We start from the raw sequence: 23,697 nt of genomic DNA on the forward strand, positions 1-23,697 counted from the left end.
GAAATTCGTTCGTTGAAATGCATGTTCACGTTAGCAAACAGTCTGCTGTTGGGTAGATGAAATTTCCTATCAAGACTATTGATTGATCGAAAGAAATGTACGCACTTAGAAGTGGTAAAATTTTGTGTTGTTTCTTGATTTCAGGGTTCGCTTTATTTCGCTGTTGAGCAATTTCACTGCAAATGACAGATTTTTTTGAAACTTTATTTTTGTATTTTTCGATTTGGCATAAGCGTTATTTAGTCAAAAGAAACAATTTGCATCATCTGTTTGTCATTTTAACACTACACTGAGGTTTTTTTTCAACGCGGGGGGTACGTACCATGTAAAAAAACCGCGTAACTTTGAAAATTCGCGTAAAAACCGCAAAACTAAAGATTTTTTTCATGCCAAATATCTCAGACATGCATGAAACGTCCAGATCTAATGTAATTAAAAAAATCGACTTTTGGACTTAATTTTTTTTAGATTTCCGAAATCGATTTTTTTTATTCCCAATGTCTTAGAATACACAAAACGTCCAGATTTGGTGTAATCTAATAAAAAAATTTCTTTCAAAAATCCACTTCCGGACTCGGAGAATTTGGGAGAATTTGGGACCACGTAACTTCGGAAATCTGCGCAGAAAAAAAATGCAAAATTGAAGAAAAGTTTTTTTTTTATGCTAAATGTCTTAGAAATTCATGAGACGTCGTCCATTTCTGCAATATTTTAGATAAATATAAGGACTATATAGAAAAATGGAGTACTTTTGAAAAAAAAAATTTTTTTGTTTCGTTTTCATTTTAAAAATTACACTTGAAATTCGAGTATCTCAAAAAAATGTATTTTTTTGATATGTAGTAGCTGAAGTTAAAATAAAATAACTTCAAATTTTTAGAAAAGAGAAATAATATTTAAAACCTGTTTTAATCCACCTAGTTGTGTAATAATGCCTTTCTCATATCAATCATTCTATCATATATAATACTGTGGTATTCTTCAAAATAAATTTCTTCAATTATTGAAGGAATAACCGTAATCGCTTTGTTTGGCCGTCTACTGATAATGACTGCTGATTGGAGCAGCTTTGATGTCGATTTGGAATTTTTTTAAGTATTTTGTTTCGCCCCTTTAAGTGATGGTATAAAATAAATTTTTAACACACTTTACTCTATAATTTCGAAACCGATCAGATGAAATTTAGAAGTTTTGTATAGAATCATAAGACAATTAATTTAAAATCGGTCACGCCATATTTGAGAAAATATTGTACGCTTATTTCCATTTTTTTTTGCACATTTTACCCCATAACTCCGGAACCGGAAGTCCTATCCAAACAAAATTTTGTATGGGATCACAAGACCTTTCATTTGAATCTAAGCTTGTAAAAACCGGTTTAGCTATCTCTGAGAAAAGTTAGTGCACTTATTTTAACAATTTTTTGCACGTTTTACAGCATACTCCCGGAACCGGAGATCGAATCCAAATAATATTTGAATGAATTTCTCCGTGTCATGTATAAAAACACGCCCATAAAAATTTGTATACCTGTCAGTTTGTAATCCGTATCGGAAGTCGTACCCGGATGAAATTTGGTAAGATTATAAGGGGGTGTAAGATCTTTTATTTGAACCTACGGTTGTGAAAATTGGATGAGCGGTCTCTGAAAAAATCGATGAAACTTTTTTACTTCATTTTACACATTTTACCTCATAACTCCCAAACCGGATGTCGGATCCAGATGAAATTAAATAGTAACCTATGGGACCACAAGACATTTAATTTTAATCTTAGTTGAAGTTGAAAATCGGCTGAGCGGTTTCTGAGAAAACGAGTGCACTTTTCTTCTTTTTTTTTATCATTTTACCCCGTTACTTCTGAACCAGTCGTCCGATCCGGGTAATATTCAATAGCATCCTATAGAACCAAGAGACCTTTCATATGAATCTAAGTTTGTGAAAATCGGTCATCGGTCAAAAAACTCATAGAAATTAAAAATGTATGAGTTTTCTTACAAAAACTGGTTTTAGAATAGCCTTTTCAGAGAATTCTTTATACCAAAGTTATGGAAATAAAACCTTTTGCCAATTTGTTTGAAATGACTTTCTGTACAACTTTGTCGAAGTTACTTAGTTAAAATAAGTTGACTCTGAGCTGAAATAATTTTTTTATCTCACTCACACTCACGCTAAAATAATATTTCTATCTCACTTAATCACATAAACAAACGATGACGTCTATCATTCAGAGCAAATCTACTGAATATACTGTAGCACGTTTTTGATGAGTGCTCGATTAATAGCGTTAAATTGGGTTATTGAAGTGGTGCGATGCCGTAATCAGGTTCTCCATCCCTTGTTCGGTTCCAGTGTTACCGGAGAACAAAATAAGTCAGGTTCCATTGCGCATCCCTGTAGAAAGGAAAAACAAATTAATTGGGCTCAAAATTGTTCCAATTTGTAAGTTGAAGCCTAAACAACTTTTCCTGTGTTCATTCAAATGTCTCCTAGGACAATTTAAATGGTTTTTTGGATACAATCGGTAGTTGACATTTCCACTCTCCATATCCAAATCGTTTCTATTAAATGCCGTGTTGGTTCCTTCTGCTTCTCTGATTCATAAAAATTGAGAAAATATTTTTCAAGTGATAATAAGCCTATAACTTGCTGATGATAAATGCGCTTTGAAATTTAGAATGCGAGAATTCAGAAAACATCGTAATTTCACATACCTAGAATAAGTTAGAAAATTATGACAGGAAAACTCCAATACTATCATTTGTATTCTAAACGTAATGCATCAAATATACATCTGAATTAAGGGAGTCAGTTGGTGTTTCAAACCTCTTTCGGGGAATACCGTTGATGCAGAAAAAAAAATTTATTTCATATCTTCCTTGGACAAATTGAAATCATATTTTTTGTACTCATTACACAGAATATTTTCGGAGATACACCGAGCAACAGAAATTCATATACAATAAGGTCTGTTTTTACGCGGGGATGCGTACACCCTAAAACACAGTAACTGATGCGTACATCGCGTAACTTCGGAAATCCGCGTAAAAAAGGTGCTTAGAAAACCGCATAAAATTAAACAGCGTGAAAGAAGACAACAGTTTTTGCCACTGCTGCCCGGATTCCGGCTGTTCTATTCATCCGCAACCAAACAACCATACACGAAACTCTGTTAGGAACTTAAGAGAAGAAAAAAAAAAGGAAAAATATATTATATTCGTCGTTGATTGAGATCCGACTTCCGGTTCCGGTATTTCAGTGCGATTAGCGAAAATTTTCTGTTTCATGAGTATTTTTTCACAAGCGATGGCGAAACGAGGTGCAGATTTTTATAAAATTTGCTGCTAAATTCATCTAGTTGGCAGATCTTGTTAGGTAGTAAATATATAAAACTACTTTGGGACTCCTAGTCCCCGGTTCCCACTTCCAAAAGCACCGATAATAGTGAAGCAATGGTCCAAAAACGGAACTCACTTCGATTTCCTAGCAACGGTTAAACCGATTTTCACGAATCATGATTCAAATTAAAGCTCTCATTGTCTTGAAATATACTGTGCAATTTCATCCCTATCCGATTTCTGGTTCCGAAGTTATACAGCGATGAGTGTCAAAACATTCAAATCGTCATTCAAAATGACGATGCAAAACTAGTACGCGACGTTACGTGCGGCTTTGCTCCGTTCGCAGCGTGCTTTGTTCAATTTCGTATAGCGTGCAGGATTGCTACCTCAAAATTTTTATTTTTCAGATGAAAAATATGTAAATATCTAATCCTTTTATTCAATTTGTACCTACTTGTTAGTGTTATTATAAGATCATGATAACGATGCTTTTCTATAAAAGTACACTTATTGCCTTTCTCATATAGAAAGCTTGGGCAATCACTTGAAAAATTGACTAGTGAAAATTGGCCCAAAGGGCTAAGTGTTCTATATCATTCGACACAGTTCATCGAGCTGAGCAGTGTATGTGTCTGTGTAGGGGAGTGTGTGAGTATGTGTCAATTATTATTATTATTCGTTTATTTAGAGCCTCGGCTTTAACCGTTTGGTCATTCGCCGAAAAGTATGTGTCAAAAAATGTCACTCATAAAATAAAAAATCTCGTAGTCCCATAGGTTGCTATTGAATTTCACACCGTCATTTAGATCGACGAAGGGTAAAATTCTTCTAGAATTGATTAAATTTGTAGGCTATATTAGTTACTTACTAAACGAACCGACTTTGGCTATACTGGTTCCAAGTTCCCGGTTCCAGAAGTACCAGAAGTAGTGGCCAAAAAGTTTAAAACTAGACTCACTCAATTTTCTCAGAGATGATTTGATCGATTTCCACAAACTTAGGCTCAAATGAAAGTTCCTATGGTTTCATAGGTTGCTGTTAAATTTCATCCGGATCCGACTTCCGGTTCCAGAACTATAGGGTAAAGTGTGTTTAGTCATTTAGTGCGACGATGCAAAATAAAGAAAAATTCTTACCAACTTTACATAACTGTTTACAATTTAAAAAGGTTATGCTAGTTTATACCCAAAGAAAGTTTCTTATTTTATTCTAGATTGTAACACATGGATCAATAAGTCTCGAGACTAAAGCAGAGATGGCGCTCGTAGTAAACCAGTAACCACGTCTTTCTAGAGTACTAACCTTTGCTTGAAACGGGTCCAAATTTTAAGTCGATCCGACCAGAAACAGCTGAGTTGTCGAGGTTGGAGTAAAGTCGTTTTGTAGTTTGATTAAAAAATGGAAAAAACCGAGTTTCGTGTTTTGATAAAACATTGTTTTTTAATGGGTAAAAACACCGTGCAAGCGAAACAATGGATTGAAAAATGTTATCCGGACTCTTGTCCATCAAAAGCAACGATTTGTCGGTGGTTAGCCGAGTTTAAACGTGGTCGTACCGACACAAATGACGCGGAACGCTCGGGTAGACCTGTGGAAGCCGGTACACCGGAAAGTGTGAGTGAAGTGACAAAAATTATAATGAAAGATCGTAAAGTGAAGCTCCGTGAGATTGCTGAGATGACACAGATATCATATGGAAGTGTATTTACTATCCTTCATGAAAAATTGAGCATGAAAAAGGTTTTTTCCAAGTGGGTGCCGCGATTGCTTTCGATGGAACAAAATGCACCCTGCCACAAGTCGATGAAAACAATGGCGAAATTGAACGAATTGGGCTTTGATCTGCTTTCCTTCCCCCCATACTCGCCAGATTTAGCCCCCAGTGACTACTGGCTCTTTGCTGATCTTAAAAAAATGTTCCAGGAAAAAAGATTTGGCTCAAATGAGGAGGTCATCGCTGAAACTGAAGCTTATTTTGAAGCGAAAGATAAATTTTTTTATAAACATGGTATTGAAAAATTGGAAAATCGTTGGAACCATTGTATTACCCTGAAAGGTGATTAAGTTGATGAATAAAAAAAAATTTTGCATAAAAAATGTTTCCATTGTTAGTCTCGGGACTTATTGATCCATGTGTTATAAAAATTCTTCATTAAATCTTCTGGTGATAACTATACAAATGGGAGCAGAATATCATACAGCTCGATTTTTTTCATATGTACTTTTTTGTACAAATAAAAAACCCTGAATGTTAATTATATAGTTGTCGAGATATCATAGCAGGAGCTTAGAAAAACGAGTTATTAGAAAAAGGCATTTAACAGTTGAGTGATCGTTTTTTATCTGACATACTAGCATTAAATTTATTGAAAAAATATACGTTTCCAATAAAACGCGAATTCAAGATAAAAGTGCCTTTCGATAGCGGAACATCCGAATAGAATTGGAATAATATCAAATTACATTCAATGATTAAACAATATTAGTGTTGTCAGGTTTTGACGGTGACTCCGAGAAATATTTACAGAATGTAAATCCGACATACTTTCCATTGCTACAAGCATGCAAGTTTCCCAAATAATCGTTAACTCGTCAGCAATTTTATCAATCATAAAATGTTCATAAATAAAACAGAAAGTGATCATTTCTTAAGACTACTATTTTGACACAGCACATTCTCTTCAGAAGGTAGTACTGGCAGTATATACGTGGTTTCCAATTACGATAAGACCAACTCCAACAGCTGTTTGTCTGTTCGTCTGGCTGAGTGCGTGCTATCCAAAGACCAAAAATGTATAGCTCTTAGCTCAACAAAAACAAAACCGTTTACAGGGAGAAAGCAAAATTGCACATTGTTTTACGACGCATATAAATGTTACCGTGTTTTTGTCAGCACCTGCGACCAATCTGGTCTGGTGAGTTTAGTTTACTGTTCTGTTACCCCAAAATTTATGGGTAATATTTTGTACCGGGTGCGATTGCGATAAACCGAATCAGCTTGGCTAAGTGTTTAATGAATACGTATTCATTGACTTATGATTTTGTTTCGTTTTGCTCGCCCTGTATAAACACGATTTATGAAGTGTGGTGTTGCGTGAGCTCAACTCGCACGGACCTTCGAAATACAATCTTCCAAAAGGTTTTCTATTTTTTCAATTTCACAGCACGATACCCCGACAGCCGTGATCGTCTAGTGGTTAGGACCCTACGTTGTGGCCGTAGTAACCCAGGTTCGAATCCTGGTCACGGCAATGTCATCTGCTGATTGACAAATGGCACGGAGTAGAATTTTTTCTTTTTTTTTTGTTTCCCTGTTACGGTTGGCTTTTTGTAGAGTCTCTCGTGCATCCAGCAGCAGTAGCAAAAGCAGTAGCAGAGTTCCAGTAGTGCAAACGGGAAATCACTTCGTTTGCTTTCGACAAACAGGAAAACTTTTTCCCCTTCGATGCAACTTTACTACGAGTAATTGGAAAATCCGGTGGGACTGCTTCCGTGCGGAATCCAAAGTTCTGCCAATCGAGCGCACGATGATACTTCCGGTGCTGTTTGTTCGTTCGTTCGTTCAGTCAGTCAGTCAGGGAAAAAATAAATACCTCGCCATAGTAAGGTTCAAAGGCTAGAAACGCCTTTTGTCATTTTGCTGCTAGCATAGAAAATTCTGTCACCTTTTTTACTATGTTCCGTCGAATTTCAATCAATCTCGCTTCAGTGAGCTCGAAATCGAAGCTGGAGGCACCGGTCCTTGAGACTGGAGCTTCCTGGGGCGAAGGCTGAGTCCAAATGCAATAATAAAACTACGGGATTTAATAAAGACAATGGCAGAGGGATTTGTCTACTGTCAATTTGGTATCAGCAAAGGATTTGTGCTGGAATGTACGACGAACGGGAAAACCCAAAAATGATGCGATCAACGTTTTATTTGGATTTAAGATTAATTTAATGTGGATCTTGTGAAAGAATTTCTACTGTGTTGTTTTGTTACAGTGAAACTCAGAAGTATCAAGCTGTCTTCAATTCTATGAACATCACCAATTTTCAGGTCCTGTGCGGTTGTCCAGTATAAATGTTATACTAATAAATAAAATACTGTAAAATAATTTTTATTATTACCTTCGCGCTGGGTACTCTTGGGTATAATCTGAAAAAAATTGATGAAGGAAATAGTGCTTAAAAAATAAACACAAAGAAGGGACTCGAACCCGTAACTTTTTCTTTCCGGTTAAATCGTTTTGACAATTACTCTAACTTAGCTCAGAATACATCCTAATTGAATAAGTTCATCTTTATACCGTTGTAAAGCATTCTAGACAACGCACAAGGACATGATCGACCATTGAACTGCGTTGCGGTCGTACTAAGGTTTGTTCGTGACAAAGTCTGGTCAATAGTTCAATCTAAGATGCACGTTACACAGTTACTTAATTAGGCTGCATGAAGTAACTACGAAATTTTGAGTTTACTCCAGTCATTAGGGTCTGTACAGATTCCAAACGCAAACGACTCAGTTGGCATCAATAAAAAAATCTATCTCGGAAATCTTAAAAAGTCCCGAAGAGTCGATATTATGCAAAAAAAATCTTCGAGATAACGCTAGATCTCGACATTTCATGAATTTGTAAGACATCTGACAAAAATGTTCTGCTAAATTTTGCAGTTATTTATGCTAATTTTCAAAGTTATGCTGTGTTTTCAATGTGAATTTCCAAAGTTGAGGAATGTTGGTGACATAATCTGGACAGATTAAATTTGCATTTTTTATTCATTTAATTGAGCGTTATTAGTCATCATAAAACTGATTGAAGTAATTTGATTAGGCTGCATGAAGAAACTACGAGCCTTTGGGGGTTTGTGCAGATTTCTTTGCTATCAATTCAGCTACTTCTGTCCAAGATTTCCGAAATTTTTCTATAATTGTAGCTTGTTGTTCTTACAGAGAGTTCTTTCTTCACGAGAGCCCAATACCGCTCGATAGGTCGTAACTCCGGGTGAATTCACCTCTTTGGTACAACATGGACTTCATGTGCTTTATACCGTTCCAAAATACTTTTGGCGTAGTGACAAGATGCCAAATGCAATCAGAATAGCAAGGGAGCGTAATGGCTGCGAAGGAACGGTTACAATCTCTTCTTTAGGCATTCTTCACGATATATTGTCTACATTATCGTTCCGGTAGCGACAAAGCTTTTGCTTCTTCGACCACAGCTGCATATTGCTTGCCAAACCAAATATTTTTTGAGAAATTTTGTCTTTTTCTTCGTCCCGAAATGCTCATCTACGCCCTTTCGACGTTGCATGGCAGTATAGAAAGCCATTCCGGGGAGCTGCGGCAAGTCTTCCATCACATGAGTTTCATCGTCCATTCTCACGCAGGAGAACTTCGTCAAATATTAGCGATACAACTTGCGAGCCCGAGTTTTATCCGTCACATTCTGTTAATCTTTACGATTCGGTACAGTTTTTACCTTGATTAACTTCATGCTTTGCCGGCCCTTGGAAGTATGCATGAAAGTTGGGGACATTAGCCACAGTACCTTCGCGTTCTTCTGGTGGTTCCTGAGATCCGTTTTTGTTCCGCTCCCAGCCTTCCCTACTGTTGTCAAACGTGTGTCGAAAGATTTACGAACGTTATGGACAGTACTTAGTAGCTTGTAGTAACACCAAAATTGCTTTTGCACCATGAACAGAAGTACGTTCATCAGTTTGCGAAATTTTTCACGCGTTGATTAGGTAATTTCAGAGATATAAAGCTTACTTCATTTAGAATTGGAACAAACTTTTGCTCATATCGTGGCGCTCCTGGTGGACGGATTTGGAAGTTCTTGGCGCCCACGTGTCGAGAATTTTGTCAGCTTCACGTATGATTTTTGACATTCCGCAAATCGACTGTACTTTGTAAACAATCAACATGGAAGCCGAAAGAAGGGAAAAAATTTTACTTGGCAACGGCTCGGGGGGATGTTCCAGTCAAATTTAAATTAGTTTTTGCCGACAAATTTGCAAGAAAATTTATGATTTGGCAGGGCATTTGCACCTGTGGCAAAAAAACGAAAGTTTTCGTTACAAATAAGACAATGACATCGGAACTATACCAAAAAGAGTCTCTCCAAAAACGAATTTTACCGTTCATTCGATGCCACGACCATCCCGTAATGTTTTGGCCAGATTTGGCAAGCTGTCATTACAGCAAAGTCGTTCAAGAATGGTATGCAGAGAAAGGGGTCCAGTTTGTTTCGAAAAACCTTAACCCACCCAACTGCCCACAGTTCTGCCCTATTGTGAAATACTGGGCAATCACGAAGAGGAGACTAAAGGCAAAGGGAAAGGTTGTCAAAGACATCAATCAGATGACGACCTGGTGGAATAAGATAGCCAAAACGATGGACGAAGAAGGTGTGCGCTGCCTAATGAGCCGTGTTACAGGAAACATTCGAGAACTCCTTTGAAACCGTGACGAATAATTTTATCTGCATTTTTTCTTAAGAGTATGAAGAAAACGCTACCTTTGGAAAAAAAAAATTGAATTCAATAATAAATAACTGAAATACAGGCAATTGTCCTTGTTCCATTTCTATCTGAAGCTAGCTTTACGTATTGAGGGGTGTCCAGATTTTGTCGCGAAAGAATCCTAAATTTCGCATGTCCTGTTCAATTGTTCTTAAATATTGATTTTTGTGTTGTATTCCAAATTCGAAATAGTTAGAAGCCAAATTGAAATACCGTTGTACAAGCTCGGAACATATGATTCGTGCAACTGATGCGAATAAACTTCTGAGTTCTCAGCTGAAGCCTTGTTTTGTGCTTGGGTTCGAGAGAAGCGTGCCTGGCTAGGAAACAAAAACAATGCAACTATCTCAAATGCGGAAGATTTGACGTTTTCCTCCAACAAATTGTGATGAAAAATTATTTGCTCAATATTTGAAATAAAAACTTTCAATACTTTCGAAATACTGGCGCTTACATTTTTGTTGAAAAGGGTTTTTTATTAAATTTTCATTGATCAATGGATAAATGAATAATATAGTGAAAAAAAAATGGTTTTTTTTAAACCGACTGTCTGGGATTTCAAATATATTTACATTCCTTTTCTGAGATAAGACCAAGTCTCGACGTTTCGCTTTATACGACGAATTTTTTATGGATGAGATGAAGAATGCTAATCCATGATCAATGCTAGGAATATTACAGACAATATGGAAAACCAATTTACAATTACACTGATGTCTCTTTTTACATGGAGGATACGTACCGCGTAAAAAAACAGAGTAAAAAAACGCGTAACTTCGGAAATCCGCGTAAAAAAACCCCAAAACTAAAGAAAAATCTTTTTTGATGTCAAATATCTTAGAAATGCATCAAACGTCCAGATCTTTATATATATTTTTTTTTTTTGTAAAAATCGACTTTGGGTTTTTTTTTTGTAAAAATCGAATCCGCGTAAAAAAACGCAAAAAAAAGACCCCAGTGCACATTAAAGGGTTCAAGTACACTGCAGCAATTTTACATCAAGCCGAAATATCTGACCTACTTGAAGGATTTTTACAAATTGTTGCTTATCAAAAGAGTTAATACATACAATCCAATTCGCACCCTCTAATTTGCTACTAACTCAGAAGGCCGATAGCATCCAGTCGACGCCGTTCTATTGACCGAATGTCATCATAAGGGACTTGTAAGCACTTAGTTATCTCACGTTTTGACGACCGTAGACTATAAATTTACAATGTAACCTAAAATTTGTTTGGCAGCAGAAGTAAGGTGAATTAGACCCGGGTTAGGCGATGTGCGGATTGTTGTCTTGCGGAAAAAATACCGTAGACACCCGATCACAGCTGAACATACCCGGTTCTTCTGTTTAATCAGGCATATTCTGCGTGTGTTTTACATGTAGAATAATTCAGTTGGTAAAAATATTTCCTCGAATAGGAAAAATTACAATCTCAGTTGCGAGACAGGAGAATTTACCCGTTTCTGTGGTAACTTTCTCGCAAATTTTCAATTGTACTGCTCCATTCATCAGCCGCTGTCCAATCTAAAACAAGGCTCAAGTTCTACATCAATACACGACTAATACACAATCACTAAAATATTATCTATTTGAGAACATTCCCTTTTAGCGGTGTTTTCATGTGATTTTTCAAAAATTTTGTTAAAAGTAACACGGATTTTTTTTGCAAGTTTTGAAGTTGTACGTCTTATCTTGCATTACAAATGTATTTGAAAAGTCGAGATCTGGTGGTATTTAAAAAAAAAATCGTATAAGTCATTTTTTTCAAATTTGTTCTCGATCACAAGATCTTAACGTTTCATGCATCTCTAAGACATCTGGCATCAATAAAAAAAACTATCTCGGAAATCTCAAAAAGTCCCGAAGAGTCGATATTATGCAAAAAAATCTTCGAAATAACGGTAGATCTCGACATTTCATGAAATTTTAAGACATTTGACAAAAATGTTTTCCTAAATTTTGGCGGTTATTTATGCTAGTTTTCAAAGATATGCTGCGTTTTCAATGTGAATTTTCAAAGTTAAGGAATGTTGGTGACATAATCTGGACAGCTTAAATTTGCACTTTTTATTCATTTAATTGTGCATTATTAGTTATCATAAAACTGATTGAAGTAACTTAATTAGGCTGCATGAAGAAACTACAAAGCTTTGAGAGTTTGTGCAGATTTTCTTGTAGTTAAAGCTGCTTATGTCCAAGATTTTCGAAATTTTCCTATAGTAGCTTGTTTATATTGAGAGAGTTGTCACCTCACGAGATCCCAAAATAGGTCGCTACTCCGGGCTGTGCGATGGATTCGCCTCTTTCTGTACAATATAAACTTCATTCGCTTTATACCATTCCAAAACATCGATGGCGTAGTGACAAGATGCCAAATCATGCTAGAATAGTGTGGAAGCGTTATGGCTGCGTAGGAATGGTTGCAAATGCTTCTTTAGATATTTTTCACGGTATATTTTGTTGTTAACCGTTCCGGTAGTGATGAAGATTTGGCTTGTTCAACAAGCTACAGATGCATATTGCCTGCCAAACCAAATATTTTTTGAAAAACTTAATCTTTTTTTTCGTCCTGAAATACTTCTCTACGCCGTTCCGTTGCATAGTAATATAAAAGAATATTCCGGGAATCTGCTAAAATTCAAAACTTCGTCAAATATTTGCTATAGAACTTCATATTTCAGTCGTCACTTTTTGTTTGTCAGTACAGTTCGGTACAGTTTTCATCTTGAACGACATACCTTGCCAATGCTTGAAAGTATTTCACGCGTTGATAAAGTTTTTTCAGGGATATACGTATTTAGTAGTGTCCAGATTTTGTCACGAACAAGCCTTATTTGGTTTTTCTTGCGATTGTTTTATGCACTTCATAACCCCCATATTAGAAAAGACTTGAGTGTGCATTTAGGGGTTTCAGTTACGCAAGTAAACTTATTTGTGCGAAATGCAATTAATAATTTCATTTTGTTTTTGTGTTTCGTCTTCGACTTATCAGTGCAGTAGCAATTAAATAAAACTGCTATTCCCACCTAGTAGTTCAACATAAACCGCTAAGCAGATGCAAAGTTCACTCTAATTCAGTGCTGACATTTAGACTGTTGTTCCCGAAACGCACTGTCCTTTCTGATGTCCCGGACGTGAACCAGTCGGCAGTAAAATATAACTTTATGTCTACTTAGTGGTAAAATTAAACTGGCAGGTGGGGAGTCAACGACGAAACGCAAAAGAAAGTGAACCATTGGAGTGTTATTTTGATTTAAGGAAGCCTTTTATGTAAATTATCTTATTCGATCTGGGCGAATTTTGCACTGATTCTATTGTTTTTTGTTGGTTAGTTAAGAAGAATTGCTTAGGGAATGCTATTAATGGAATTATAACTCTGGTTACACATTTTAACAGTATGATATACATCATTACTGGCCCCATCGAAGGCCATCGTTAACATGGCAGAATAGAGTACAAGCTACTGCTACACCTACTTAACGGGAAGATGACTCCTCATCTGAATTACCCTTATGTATCGCGGGGTTGATCATTTGAACCGATACAAAATCGATGATTCACCCTGAGCAAGTAGTTAGTGATCGCAGCAAAGTTACAAACATTTTAAAACAAAGCACGTGGATTTGAAGTGTTACGATAAGAATCAATTCAAATTATCCACTGAGAAATTTATTTAGAAGGGGTGCTTCGTTAACTTCGTATGAACTTACAAAGTACTCGAAAAAAAGCAACAAATTCAAAATTACCGTAACCAATTACCAACAAACTATCCACTGGGTTTCGAGTTGTTTTAAACCTTATTTGGAAGGGCTGCTTAGCAAACTTCATATGAACTTGGTGAAGTATTCAAAAAAATTAAAATAAATGAGCAACAAATTCAAAATTACTGTAACTAATTAACAACTAATTGTTCAAAGTGATATCGTAATACGGTTTTCATTACTATAAACATACACTTTTTTTACAAATTTTCCAAAAACTACGTACTAAAAACACCTATCTTCTCTTCATTTCAGGTAAGATGAATCGAACTGGACCCGCTAAGCTGCATTAAAAATTGCCGATTGAACAAGTTTTGAATACGACAGTGCTTCGCTTCGTCGTCCACTTAGTGGCAGCGGGCAGTCAGGACGTGAAGCTCATATAAACTTCTGAAACAAGTTGGAAATTTCGTTCCGGTTTCATTCACCGAGCTGTTTATAGATTAACTAACCATCCCCATTTCGCGTTCCGGAGAATTTCAATCAACAACCACCCGAGCGTCGTTCCGAAATTTGAGAAACTTTCGCAGCATAACTTTAGGTCTGGGATATAAACCCGGTACATAAATTAAACCGTCAACAAATATGCGATCTTTTGAAGTGAACTTTTGGCAGGAATGTTCCCTTGATATGATTTCTGCTCGAATGTTGACTCTTCTTAGGGGAACCGGAACACTTTCTGCCGGACAGATTATCACACAGTCACGTACATCTAATTACCGTCACCAAATATGACGAAGTCGAACAAAATCCAACGGAAAACACCGGATTTTCCACGGAAAATCCGCATCCTGACACCCAAAGAATAAATATAATTCGTTTCCGTTATTGCCGTGTTTCCTCTTGACAGCAACTTTGAACTCAGACAGTCAAACATAGAAAGCGAGAGAATTTCCGCTGGGAAAGGATGTGCTGATGTTTTCTCAACGACGGGCGTTGTTTGCTGTTTGTGCTTTTTGTATAAAGCCTAGTTTGTATGAATAAGCAGAATATACTAAAGTTAGTGAATGCAAGATAGGACGAATAAAATGTAAGAATGACAGTTTTGTGTCTGCTTGAATGTTGATCGCTGTTTGTTGTTTAAGTTCATCATAGAAAAATAATAATGTAATATAATTCTTGGATACTTTTGATTCTACTGTGTTTTTCGACACATCCATGAGAGAAGAGATTCGTGGAATTCCGGATCACGTACGCCCTCGAGTGGCCCCTAATATCTTTTATAATAAATTTAGAACAGTCAACGTCGCAGAATTAGCTGCTATTCAGTACACCCTCGAGATCATTGAAACCTTGCCCAAAGACCATTACTTCTCCGGGCAATGAAGCCAGGAAAGTATTCCCCATATTTCCTGGGGAAAATACGGGAACACTTGAGAACTTTATCTGAACGATCTTATTCAATATCGTTAGTCTGGGTCCCTTCGCATTGTTCCATTCCGGGAAATGAAAAGGCAGACTCATTGGCTAAAGTGGGCATTAGAAGGTGATATTTATGAAAGACCAATCTGCTTCAATGAATTTTTCAGTATCTCTCGTCAGAAAACTCTCGAAAGTTGGCAAACTTCATGGAGCAATGGCGAACTGGGACGATGGCTACATTCCATTATCCCTAGGGTATCGACGAAACCTTGGTTCAGGGGGATGAACGTGAGTCGCGATTTCATTCGTGTTATGTCACGGCTCATGTCAAATCACTACACTTTCAACTCACATCTCCGGCGTATTGGGCTCGTGGAGAGCAGTCTCTGCACCTGTGGCGACGGTTATCAGGACATCGAGCATGTCGTGTGGTCGTGCGTAGAGTATCGTGACGCCAGGTCGGAGCTTCAGAAATCCGTTAGGGCCCGAGGTAGACCGCCTGAGGTTCCGGTTCGGGATGTGTTGGCGAGTCGGGATAGTTCCTATATGCTTCTCATTAAACACATTAATATACAAGTGTGATCCGTTGTATTTGGCATAGAAAGTTTTCCTTACTCTTTTCGAGACTAAGAATACTCTTCATCTATAGGTTCGACACTAACATCCGCCCGATTCTCCCAATCCCCCGTCTGTCTACCATCTTCATCGATACTAACAAGATCTTTTTGCTGTTATTAACTTTTCGCTCCCCTTTCCCCAGTCTATTCACCATCTCGATGTCAACTAACTAAATATTTGTAGTTATTAGTTATTTCGTTCCCATACCCTCCTTTAACAATCCGTTTTCCACAACAATTACTTCTCTATTTTTTTTTCTTCATACCATTCGGCAACATCACCATCATTGCCACGGAAAGCCGCTCCAGTCGATGATTCACATGCGGGCCACCCGCCAGGTCTTCGCAGCCTGGGGGTGTTTCCCGCGGACCCACTGAATTGCAATTTTTGATACATTTTCACGTCACCTGGCTGATTCCAAGAACGGAGGACCACTCCTGTCGATAACTAGCACGCGGGCCACTGGCCGGGTCTTTGACTCGGGGGTGTCTTCCGTGAACCCATACGGACAAACATACGGCCACTACCATTGAGTAGCAACGTCACCAGTAAAACATGAGAGGCCAGCACCTACACAATTCTTATTATTACAAAATGCCTTTGGCATCATAGAGCTAACGCATTGTGCCTTAATAAATATATTTTATGAAAAAAAATGTAATATAGGAAACACACTGGTTTTGCAAAACACTTATTGGAGGTTCGAAACCCGAGCTGAGGCAAAGCTCTCATTTTAGCCAATATTTAGTGTGACCTAATACCGTAGACTAAATTGTCAACCACATAAAGTCATCGATTGGCTTCTCCGTCGATTATTCACCGTGCAAAACAATTCAAATGTTTGTTTCGGAAGAGAAGTTCGATGATTGTGCAGGGTTGTGAATGTTAATTGCGATATGTATGTTAGCCAACATAAAAGACAAAATCTCATCGACTGCGTTGTGTTGCTTTGATAGAAAGTTCGATGTCGATTCTTTTCCTCAAGTTTTACTATCACTCATTTATTTATCTATCTGTTTCAAGCCCGGGTTGGCGGTTCAATGCATAAGACGTTGTTCTTAAAGTCAGTCGTCACATGTTCGAGCCCTGATCTGGAAGGGTTCTTAGTGCCAGTAGGATCGTAGCACCAGCTATGCAACGATTCTGTACACTATAAAGTCTGTTGAAACAGAATGTCAAATTTTACAGAAGGAATTTAATTTTTTCGTTGGAAATCGACAAAAAGTATTTCAAAGACGAAACTCATAAAAAAACCATTTTCAATTATCCTATCTAAATATCTAAATAAACGGCATTGTCTAAATTTTCCGGCGGATCCACACGGACGGAAGGAAGGATGCGGCCACCATCGATATGTACCAACGTCACATGGATAGGTTCCAACCAAACAACTATTGTCGATCACCACCTGGAGGCAGAATCCGCCACAGTAGACCACTGTTACTCACTTTAGTTTTCGTTCAGGAAATCATCCTAGTTTTAAGTAAATAGAGAATAAAAATAAAATTTATTAAAAAGTATGTTTTTGTCGACAGTAATGAGATAATTTAGATATAAGTAAACCTGATTTACAAAAGGCATTGCCATTGCCAGTAAATAAAATTTATGATTTGCTAAAGGATCAAATATCTCATGATGTAAAACAAGTGTTAGATCTTGAAACTATCGAAAGATACCCGATCAGATGGTAATAACAGAATTATAACAACTGAAGTAATTTATTTCAGAAATATTTTGTAACAAATTTTTAAATATTTTTGGCTGGTGAGCTGTTAAAATAACAAAAAAGACTCTAGCGGGAACAAAATCGTAACAGACTTTGAAACGTTTGTATCATAATTATTATTGATTTTGATATAATTACAGAGGTCCGAAAGCAGAAATTTAAAACAATAATTGTAAAAAATTAGATAGCAAATACAACACAGAAAAACTATATCACAGCATCAGCTCTTTTAGCATCGTTTCAATCCAAAATGGTTGAATGATTTTTTTATTAAATGAATAATTTATTTAGTGATGTGATTTTTTCTTTAAGTTTTTTGAAATTCTGATCATTATATTTCGATATGAAGCAACGGAAAAAATCATTTTTCAATTAATGAAGTTTATCATAAGTCTTGCAAATGAAAATAAAACATCTTAACTGATTTTGTTATTATATTGTTATCATAAGTTTTAACATTCAACTGTTTTCATTTGTTAAATATCTCAAAATAACACAAATTGTTGTACATATCAACTGTTGATATACCTGTGTTATGATTTTGTTATGTGCATCTGATCGGGTATACAGTTTCTTGTCCAGCACGAAGTAGAAGCAGTTAGCTCTCCGCTCTAAATCATAATTTGCATACTATCGTGTATGAGTTTTTTTACAAAGTTCAAGTGTACGAAGATGAGTATAGCATAGAAGTGCGAGAGCATAATTTTCCTCCGAACACGAACGAGGTTTACCTTTGCGTAGGGATTTGTAACAGTACGAAGGTTTTTTTTTCGTCGAAATATAAATGAGATAGGATTTTTTCCCCGCATAAAAATTCTTATTCCTTCTTTTCTGGTCTCCAGTGAAAGGCAAACAAACTCGTGTAAGTCGCTGTGGTCACTTACAAGAATCAGTTGGTCCAATTCCAATTCTGTCTGCGAACTGCGCATTACAAATCCACAAAAAACAACTTCTTTATATAAAGATAACGGAAATCTTCCTATACCGGCTCTTGAATTGGACACAAAATACGATACTTTGATGATTTCAGATGAAAATCCCACTCTTCATAGATTAAACTAACGACTGTAAGCAATATTTGTAAAGCTTGTCAGGACGACTCTCGTACTTCGCAGTAATTTCGCACACGCATCCTCATTCTCATTCTTCAAAAGTAAATTATATTCTTCAAAAGAAAATTTGCAATATTTTTATTTTATTCTGATTACAAAATTTAATTTCATTTTAAAATCATTGTCGAACGATAGCATTTGGCAAAATTTTGACTAGAACCGTTTTTGCCTTTCTCATATAAAAAGGCTATGCAGTGTGTGTGTGTGTGTGTGTGTGTGTGTGTGTGTGTGTGTGTGTGTGTGTGTGTGTGTGTGTGTGTGTGTGTGTGTGTGTGTGTGTGTGTGTGTGTGTGTGTGTGTGTGTGTGTGTGTGTGTGTGTGTGTGTGTGTGTGTGTGTGTGTGTGTGTGTGTGTGTGTGTGTGTGTGTGTGTGTGTGAGTGTGTGTGTGTGTGTGTGTGTGTGTGACAAAAAATATGCACTCACTTTTCTCAAAGATGGCTAAACCGATTTCCGGACAAAATACCTTTTTTTAATCTTAGTTTATTAAAAAAGGTATTTTCGCCCCGTTGCCTCCTGTTGAATTTCATTTGGATCCTACTTCCGGTTCAATAGTAACATGGTAATATGTGAAAATTAGAGAAAAAGTATTCACTCAATTTTCTCTGAAATGGCTCAAACGATTTTCGAAAACTACGATTCAAATGGAAGGTCCACTAGTTTTCTAAAAATTTGTAGAACATTTGATCTGGATCCGACTTCCGGTTCCGGAATTAAAGCGGGATAAGAGGGAAAATTACAAATTTTATTAGTATTTTTTCACGAACAATGGTCCAAAACAGGCATCAAATAAAATTTTTTGATAAATTCTAGTTCGCAAAGCTTGTTAGTTTCCCTTTTCCTGTTCCGGAAGCACCGAAAGTGGTAAAGAAAAACTCCAAAAATAGAATTCACTTCGATTTCTCTGCGATGCTTGAACCAATTTTCACAAATCTTGATTTGAATTAAAGCTCATATTATCTTCAAAGCTACTGCGAAAATTTAATCCCGATCTGATCTCCGGTTCCGCATTTACAAAACGATTATTGTCAAAGTTTTCAAATCGCCATATAGAATGACAATATGTACAACACCGGCACGTGGTGATACGGTGGAACAAGAAAACACAAAACGAACGATACGTGCTTTGTTCTATTTCGTACACGCTATAAAGAAAACGAAACGGTTACGGATGTCTGCTACTAGAGTGTGATATTGGTAAAAGACGATACAAGTTTTAGCTAGACCGAAACAATAAAAGAATGTAAAGCCGGGGTAAAATAAATTAAATTAAAAATTTGAAAGAATGTCAATGTCGTTTCATATTAGTTGCTGGCAAATGAACCAAATATCGGTCACCTAAATCGAATCGGATTCGAAAGAATTTAAAATAGTGATTGAAAACTGCAAATCAACAAACTTTCTTTAAGGAAAAGTCTAATGATGCAAATTGTCGTTTTTAATTATGAAAAATGTGTATTGAAAATTAGAATCAAATAATGTAATTCAAAAATGTCGACTCAAATGCAGTTGCTTAAAAGCAGCAAAAAAACAAAATTTGGACGATACTGTGACCAGTGAATCTGTTGTCCCTAGAGCTTTGGTGGATATTTTTGGTTCTTAACGATCCGGTAATGAAAACAAATACTAATCTTATTTAGTTGCAAAGTCTACTGATAATCTGATATTGTTTAGATCATCGGTCGTGTCAAATCAATGAACAAAATTGAAAAACAGAAAATTATGGAAATAACGTAACAACCGCAAGAAATAGTAAACTCTACCACTCAAAAATATGAATAAAAAGCCCTTCTACACGGATAATACCTAAGCTCGAAAAAACTTCTCTTTCCCTAGGCAGCCAGGGAAGGACGATTCCAGCAGCTTACCCCAAACCCTTCGTCAGAAAGTTTTTTTTATGATGTGTTGTGATGTGTCTGTTGGTCGTGTCGTGAACAAGCAAGCATACATTGCTATCGATTTCAGATTTCGTTCCCACCAAACAACCACCTCTGACACCGCGTGAACTTTTCCGTAATGAAAGCACAGAATTCGGGCGACTGATACAGGCTGATTTTCGACAACTTTGATGAGACCGGCTGCTGCAGAGGAGGAACGTGTCCCTGTTTTGCTGCCAGTCTGGCTAAGGATCATTATTCTTGTTTTTCGGTTTTCGGTTCAGGAGCAGGGAAAAAATAGGATATCTGGGACGATAGGACAAATTTAGATGAAGGAATAAATTTGAATGCTCGGCGTGTTGTGACTAGCTTGCTGGATTCAGAACAGGTTTTCGTGTTCCTTCCGGCCGTTAAGATTCTGATAAATTTTAATATATTGCGATCACGATTTTAAGGCTCAGGAGTTTGAAGTATAGCAGGCATGGTTTTGATATACACTGTTAATCCTATAAATTCGGTCATAAAATAAGCATCTTTGTTGTATTGAAAAACCACGGTCTATAGATAAAAAGTTTGCATAAGTCTGTTATACTTCAATCAAAATTAGATGAAATGAATTCCCCTTTTTTCTTTCCCTGCACCAGTATTTCAAAGAACGAAACCTTGGAAGCGTCAAACATAACAAAGTCCTTGAATTGGATTAGAATCTTATCGTTGATATTATCATACAAATTCAACGAAAACATTCTACCTGTGTAGGGAAACGCTCGGCAGCGGATTGGAAGTGATTCCATCTCTCACACACACACACTTCAAGCACAGAACGTTGGGAAGTTTTTCCGAAGCTCATAGAAAGATATTCATAGTCAGGTGACGAATAAAGAAGTAGGATTACGAGAAATTGGGTTTCTCCATTTTCTATATTGAAGGCTATTTGTTTTGTATGTTGATTGCATTTTTCAGTGGCCTCATCCCGACTCTCGAGGTTTCTTTATCGAATAGTGTTCATGTTTTCTCCATCGTTCGTACTCAGTCCAAACCTCAAACCGTTGAATTATGTATTGTCGTCATAAATTTGACTAGCAGACATTGTTCGCAGATGCCAAAATTAGTTCTAATATTTATTTGATCCAATTTATATTGGTTTTGGTTTGGAATGGAATTTCTATTTCTTATTACTTTCTCATATAGAAAGGCTATGCAATCACAGTAAAATTTGTCTTTTGAACCTGAGCTGATAGAGTGCTCTGGACCGTTCGTCTCAGTTTGTCGAAATCAGCGAATCTCTATTCGTGTGTACGAGTCTGCTTATGTAACAAAAAAGTATATTACGTTTCGTTTTCCACAGTTCAATGCATTAGCAGTTCATGTTGAACTGCTAATACCGCTTTGCGGTTCAACAGAAACCGCTAAGCAGACGTAAACTTAATGATATTTGCAGAACACTCATTCGTTCCTTTTCTGACCAGTTTGTGCAAAGCCGCATGACTGATTTCAAATTTATATGTTTCGTATTCGATATTACACTAATAAGTACCATTACCCCTGAATGACTACTAACAGATCGGCTGAAAAGTTCGTATCGTTTCTATGAGAGGGCACCACTAGAATTAAATTCATATCATTTTCAGTTAGTACCAACCTTCAAAAGATACGTGTATAAATTTGACAGCTGTCTGATTATTAGTTTGTGAGATATTGCATTTTGAGTGAAGCTACTTTTGTTATTGTGAAAAATTTCGTACTGGTCATATGAGCACCGAAGACGATGAACGCAGTGGACGTCCAAAAGAGGCTGTTACCGATGAAAACGTGAAAAAAATCCACAAAATGATTTTCAATGACCGTAAAGTGAAGTTGATCGAGATAGCTGACACCCTAAAGATATCAAAGAAACGTGTTGGACATATTATTCACGAATATTTGGATATGAGAAAGCTTTGTGCAAAATGGGTGCCGCGTGAGCTCACAATCGATCAAAAACAACAACGAATTGATGATTCTGAGCAGTGTTTGGAGCTGTTATATCGAAATAAAACCGATTTTTTTCGTCGATATATAACAATGGACGAAACATGGCTCCATCACTTCACTCCGGAGTCCAATCGACAGTCAGCTGAGTGGACTGCACGTGATGAACAGAACCCAAAGCGTGGAAAGACTCAACAATCGGCCGGTAAGGTTATGGCGTCTGTATTTTGGGATTCGCATGGTATAATTTTCGTCGACTACCTTGAAAAAGGAAAAACCATCAACAGTGACTATTATATAGCGTTATTAGAGCGTTTGAAGGACGAAATTTAAAAAAAAACGGCCTCATTTGAAGAAGAAAAAAGTTTTGTTTCATCAAGACAATGCACCGTGTCACAAGTCGATGAAAACCATGCTGAAATTGAACGAATTGGGCTTCGAATTGCTCCCTCATCCACCGTATTTCTTCTGGCCCCCAGTGACTTTTTCCTGTTCTCAGACCTCAAGAGAATGCTCGCTGGTAAAAAATTTAGAAGCAATGAAGAAGTAATCGCTGAAACTGAGGCCTATTTTGAGGCAAAGGACAAATCGTACTACAAAAATGGTATCGAAAAGTTGGAAGATCGTTATAATCGCTGTATCGCCTCTGATGGCAATTATGTTGAATAATAAAAACGAATTTTGGCAAAAAATGCGTGTTTCTATTAAACGATACGAACTTTTCAGCCGAACTGTTACTTTATGACAACCATCTGTGTTGTGCTTAATCGTTCGGCACGTCAGGCAAGACACCAATGAGTGTTCTGGAATGGCACTAATTTTTCATGTGTTTAGAGGTTTATGTTGACCGGAAAGTGGCTTTGATAGTTCAACATAAACTGCTAATACACTGATGAGTCGAAGACGATTTTCACAAATTTCTGGTTCCAGGATTATAGGATATGTGTAAAACGATGAGATGGCTAAACCGATTTTCACAAACTCAGATTCGAAAGAATGGTCTTAATACCTCACAGACTTAATTTTATCTGGTTTCGAAATAATAGGCTGATTATCTCGAACATTTAAATTTTGAGAGTGTTTTTTTTATTAATTAACAATTAATACTACACGATCTCCTTGAACCTGTAAATAAGTTTCTCTCACAGAAAAGAAGTGAATAATTTCGAACCGTGTATATTTTTGTTGAGAACAAGCGTCTAGATTAGGGGTTCCCAAAGTGGTCGATATAGACCCCTTGGGGTCGATATCCTTTTTGCCGGGGTCGACTGTGGAGGTCGACGAGGTCTAGAAATCGATCCCGTAGTGTTTGAAAGAAGTTGTTATTTGAAATATTTACGCTAAAAAAGTTGTGTTTATTTGACCATCCGCAGAAAATGGTAAGTATTTTACATCAATATTTAAAAAAGCAAGAAATCGAATTTTCA

At 36.8% G+C, this 23,697-nt stretch overlaps 1 protein-coding gene and 1 non-coding gene across 2 annotated transcripts in view; both read left to right on the forward strand.

Moving 5' to 3' along the window:
- Positions 1-23,697, forward strand: part of LOC131437353 (calcium uniporter protein, mitochondrial) — a 394,136-nt gene that overhangs the window by 49,209 nt on the left and 321,230 nt on the right. The window lies entirely within an intron of this gene.
- On the forward strand, positions 6,520-6,591 carry Trnah-gug (transfer RNA histidin (anticodon GUG)). The gene has a single exon. It is a non-coding gene; the product is annotated as a tRNA-His (tRNA).

Source organism: Malaya genurostris, chromosome 3 (assembly GCF_030247185.1).
Source record: "Malaya genurostris strain Urasoe2022 chromosome 3, Malgen_1.1, whole genome shotgun sequence".
NCBI lineage: Eukaryota > Metazoa > Arthropoda > Insecta > Diptera > Culicidae > Malaya > Malaya genurostris.